Below are 6,000 nucleotides of genomic sequence, written 5' to 3' on the forward strand. Positions count from 1 at the left end.
AGGTGAAGCAGTGACTCACTTGTGCTGCTTCCAATCTCGTGCACTGCATTTGGCGTCCACAAGTCATCTGTAAGAATGGTCCAGGAAGTCGTGAAGGGAATGGTTTTTGGGAAATACTGAAAGAGGAAGAGAAGGGAAGATAAGTTTAGTGGTGTAACTCTCTGAGGGTGACAAATTATAAAAAGAATGGTCTGGTGGAGTGAATGTTGAGGACCAAAGAACTCTATCCTGGAGGAAGGAGTGAGAGCAGAGGCCTGGGAACTGTTCAAGGACTTTGCTAACAATGGAAGAGGTGAGGCCATAGTTCAGGAAGAAAGCAGACATTTCAAAGGCATTTGTACAGGAAGTCTCATCTTTGGAGCAAATATGACAGGTAGGATGAAGAGAGTTGAGACAGCTGTGGGAGTCAGTAGGCTAGCTACTAACATCCATTACAAACCTATCTCCTGAGATGGAGACAGAGATTGAGAAAATGAAGAGTCAGCAATTAACTATGTGAGCAAGGGCAGGGTTGGAAATCGGTAGCAAAACTAGTAAAAGTTGTTGTGATCTGCATAAATACAGGAGGAGCACCAACATAGTCATTCATGTACCAGAAGAAGAATTAATGAAATAGTCCTGGGTATGATTGAAACGAGGGCTGTTCCACATACCCCACAAAAAGATGGACATTGATGGGGTCCAAGTAAATGCCCATTGCTACACCTTTGATTTGGAGAAAATGAGTGGAGTTAAGAGAGAAATGTAACGGCAAGTCAAACCAGGCAAACTCTACGGCAGTCACCCAGTCACATTTATTGTGTTTTGGAGAACATGCCATAATAAGATTCAGTTACTAATTTCATAATTAACATTCTAATAAGGTCAAGATTTGCAAGATCATAAAAGCATCAAAAATAGTTGTCAATAAGTAACAGGTGGCATGGTAGCCCAACACTATTACATCGCTAGCAAGCCAGGTTCAATTCTGACGCTGTCTTAAGTTTGTATGTTCCCGCTTGGACCATGTGGGTTTCCTTCAGGTTCTCTGGTTTCCTCCCGCTACACTCCAAAGACTAGAGGTCAGTAGGTTAATTGGTCACATGGGTATAATTGGGCAGCATGGACTCAATTGGGCCAGAATGGTCTGCTACTGTATTCCTAAACAAATAAAATATATATGCATATAATATATCTTAAGTTTTAATCCAAACTTTTGTTTGATCAATCTATTAGCTGACCAGAACAGTTCAATAGTTATATTCTATCACAATATCATTTGGACTTTCCTTTTGTAATTGTACAATTTTTTTTTAAAAAACCTTTGTGTCCATATGAAGAAGTAAGTGAGAAGATTAAAGGCTTGTAGCCTTTTTTTTGGTACAAGTTTTGTTCTGTATATTCCAGGTCAAAGCATAGTTTATTATTCTCAGTTTCTTTAATGTTGGATATTTAAAGGTTAACTTATTTTATAGGTGTAACTAGCAAACCTAACCTTTTAGCTGTTGGAGCTAATACCAGAACGCAAATCAATTTGATTAATATAGAAGTTCTCTCAAATACTTCCTAAATATATGTTAAGCACACCTCATCAATAAATGCCACAGTTTGGGAAATGTTGGTCCAGATCACTGTCTGACAGGAACATTATGCTGTTCATGGAATTTGGATGGGATACATTTCAAATTTATTTGTACGTACTACATCAGAGATTCCCAAACTACAGCTTGAGCAGCAGTTCTTGCCACTTGCCAACCCAAAGCTTCATGTGCTTTTGGCCTTTACTTGGCAATCTTCTACGGATTATGGAAAATGTGAATTGGGGAAAGAATCTTGACAAATGGGGGTAGGGAGCAAAGGAATATTTTGAGAGATCAGTACAGGTGGCATCAAGCAGATGGTGGGATATAAGACTAGGTGGGAGCAGGCACATGTTAAGTAGGGATGGGGTTTAAGGAGCTGGAAGATGATGAAATGGGTTTCTAAGGATATTTATAGTAAAGGATGGGACTGGAGGTGATCACCAATCAGTAACAATGGAAAGTTAAAAGAGACACTTCCTTAGAGCAGGGGTTCCCAACCTGGGGTCCACAGACCCCTCAATTAATGGCAGAAGTCTATGGCATATAAAAAGGCTGGGAATTCCTGCCTTAGAGGATGATAGATGCTTTGGACCTCTCAACTGTGGCCTGAGTAGGAATGGAACCTTTAAATACCACAGAAGTGGATTTTCACCACATTAAGACTTGCTTCTAAGTTGTCATTGGTTTTGTATATGCATAGAATATTGCACTTACGATATTGAATACATCATTTAACATCTTTAGGCATCTAACATTAAAGTTGGCAGCCTCCCTGCACTGAAACACTGAGGACACAAGGACCAGAAACTATTTTGACCCTTCGGTCTTCTGTTCTAATCTCACAAAAGGAGGCTCAAAGCACAAAGGTTTGAAGATGACTGCACTTCCTATTTTGCATACAAATGCTTTATTTTACTCCAAGCATCTGGGCAAAAATAAAAATTAATAATGTCTAAACAAATGATTGCCAACATATTGCCTTTGGGATGTAAAGATATGTTTTAAATAATCATCCTTCTGTTTAAATTAAAAGAACCATGGTTATTTCTAATCTTCTCCAGTAAAACAATGGAGATACAATGAATATAGATTTATATAGTATTGTGATAAAATCTGCATTAATGCTGGATCATTCAACATTCTCTTCTGTACTCATTGGGAATGAGTACCGGTAATTTTAAAATCAGTATGATGCTGTTGGAATATTTTCTAAATACAGCAAAGATGAACAAAATAATAAATTGTGGAATATACTATACTTTGTTGCCAGCATTATGTAATATCTATATTTTCAATATTTTAGAGCTTTTTTAAAGTAATGATGCATGCCAGACAAATGAGATTTTCACACAACATGCCTACAAAATACAGATCCAGTTTCTAGCTGACATAACAATCTTGTCAAAAATATTACACTCTGCTGTTTTCATTAAGTGTGATCCAACATCTAAAAATAGCACTGGTGAATAATGCAATACAACTATTATGAATCATTTCAGAGACACACAATATTTGGAAGACAATAAAATTGCTTTATTATTATACTCAGGGTCAGAAACAGAGCAACAACGAAGATGCTGGTGAATTAATTTCTGAAGATTTGTACAGTGCATTGTCCAGCTCCAGGGAAACTGCTGTCAGTTGTGAATGCTGTGCATTTCTGAGAAATAACCGACTCATGCAAATAATCCAGGCCTCAACCTTAATGTGAGCTGCTTGTGACTTGAATCTCATTCTAGCACAGTGAATTTTATCTGTCTTTCTGACAGGCCAGAGAAGCTGGCAATTATTGATTCCCTCCTGTATATCTGTGAACTAGCAGGGTTTTATGGAAAGCTAATAGCTTTGAGTCCATTTATAAAGATTACAGGTTTAAAAAAAAAACAGCTGTATTCAGGTTCTCAAAATGATGGAATAAGTTTTGTACAAAATATTCACAGAGCACAGATGCTATTTTAATAACTTTCATGTTTGAAATAATTTTATTAATTGACTTGGGCAGTAGAAATTTACAGCTCTCTCCCAAACAGCATTGTGGCTTTACCCACACCTTAGATTGCAGCTGTTCAAGATGGCAACCACCTTCTCGAGGATAACTGGGAGTGGGCAATTAAATACTCAGCATGTGACTATCACTTGAAAGAATGCATAAAAGTTGTAAAATTATTTTGAGAGATGCTTCCGACAATTGTGGGCAAGTGGCCAGGAATGGGAGTTGTATGATACAGGAGGAGGGTTGGTGCGTGAACTAGATGAAATGGAACAATTGTCCCTGTTAACCTATATTTTTAATTGGTGAATCGGTTTAATAATCCACAGTATCAATTTGTGCAACGGGGAACATTATAGGAAATCATCTTCCCTGTGATTCAGCCCTTTGCTGGATGGTCGCCATGGTATAACCAGACTGTGGTGTGGATGTCATCACCTCAATGTACAAAACGTTTACTGGATATTCCTGTATTTAATAACACCCAGTCCAATATTTATAGCACTGTGTCTGGAAGGGGGTGGGGGCAGAACATGGGTACAACTGTAAGGACTGAGTAGGAAATCTGTAAAAGATTATAAGACATAGGAGCAGAATTAGGCCATTCAGCCCATTGAGTCTGCTCCGCCATTCCATCATGGCTGATCCAGGATCCCACTCAACTCCATACACCTGCCTTCTCACCATATCCTTTGATGCCCTGACCGATCAGGAAACTAACAACTTCTGCCTTAAATAAACACATGTGCATTCTTCAGATTCACTGGCCTCTGGCTAAAAAATTCCTCCTTCCATCTGTTCTAAAAGTTTACCCCTTAATTTTGAGGTTGGGCCCTCTAGTTCTGGATACCTCTGCCATAGGATACGTCCTCTCCACATCCACCCTATCGAGTCCTTTGAACATTCAGTAGGTTTCAATGAGATCACCCCACATGCTTTTTAATTCCAGTGAGTACAGGCCCAAAGCTGCCAAATGCTCCTTGTATATTAACCCCTTCATTCCTGGAATCATCCTCGTGATCCTCCTCTGGACCCTCTCCAATGACAATACATCCTTTCTGAGATAACGGGCCGAAAACTGTTGTCAATACTCCAAGTGTGGCCTGACAGGTGTCTTATAAAGGCTCAGTGTTATCTCCTTGCTTTTATATTCTATTCCCCTTGAAATAAATGCCAACATTGCATTTGCCTTCTTTACCACAGACTCAACCTGTAAATTAACCTTCAGGTCCCTCTGCACCTCCAATGTTAGAATCTTCTCCCCATTTAGAAAATAGTCCGCACTATTGTTCCTTTTATCAAAATGTATTATCATATATTTTCCAACACCCTATTCCATCTGCCACTGTTTGCCCATTCTTCCAACTTGTCCAAGTCCTGCTGCAATCACATTCATTCCTCAGCAATATTTACTCCTCCACCTATCGTCATATCATCCACAAATTTTGCCACAGAGCCATCATTCCATTATCCAAATCATTGACAATGTGAAAAGTAGCAGTCCCAATACCGACCCTTGAGGAACACCACTAGTCACCGCCAGCCAACCAGAAAAGGCCCCCTTTATTCCCACTCACTGCCTCCTGCCTGTCAGCTATTCCACTATCCATGCCACTATCTTTCCTGTAACGCCATAGGATATTATCTTGTTATGCAGCCTCATGAGTGCTACCTTATTAAATGCCTTCTGAAAATCCAAGTAAATGACATCTACTGCCTCTCCTTTGTCCAGCCTGCTTGTAACAACAGATTCGCCTGGCAAGCTTTCCCTTTACTGAACCATGCTAACTTTGAGTAATTTTATCATTAGTCTCCAACATCATCCCGTAACCTCATCCTTAATAATAGACTGACACTTTCCCAACCACTGAGGTTAGGCTAACTAGCCTATAATTTCTTTTTTTCCCCTTTCCTCCCTTTTTAAAGAGGGAAGTCACATGTGCAAATATTCCAGTCCTCCAGGACCATGCCAGAATCAAGTGATTCTTGAAAGATCATGACCAATGCATCCATTATCTCTTCAGCAACCCCTTTCATGACTCTGGGATATAGACTATCTGGTCCAAGTGACTTATTCACCTTAAGACCTTTCAGTTTGCCTGGCACTTTTTTCCTTTGTAATAGCAAAGGCACACACTTCTGCTCCCTGATATTCACGAACCTTTGGCACATTTCTAGTGTCTTCCACAGTGAAGACTGGTGCAAAGTACCCATTAAGCTCATCTGCTATTTCTTTGACCCCCATTACTACCTCACCAGCATAATTTTCCATTGGTCCAATATTATCTCTTGACTCCCTTTTATTATTTATGTAACTGAAAAACCTTTTGGTATCCGGCTTTATGTTATTAGCTAGTTTGCCCTCATAATTTTTTTCCCTTCTTATAGCTTTTTAGTTGCCTTTTGTTGGATTTTAAAAGCTTCCCAATCATCCAACTTCCCACTCAA

Source organism: Hypanus sabinus, chromosome 9, assembly GCF_030144855.1.
Source record: "Hypanus sabinus isolate sHypSab1 chromosome 9, sHypSab1.hap1, whole genome shotgun sequence".
NCBI classification, from domain to species: domain Eukaryota; kingdom Metazoa; phylum Chordata; class Chondrichthyes; order Myliobatiformes; family Dasyatidae; genus Hypanus; species Hypanus sabinus.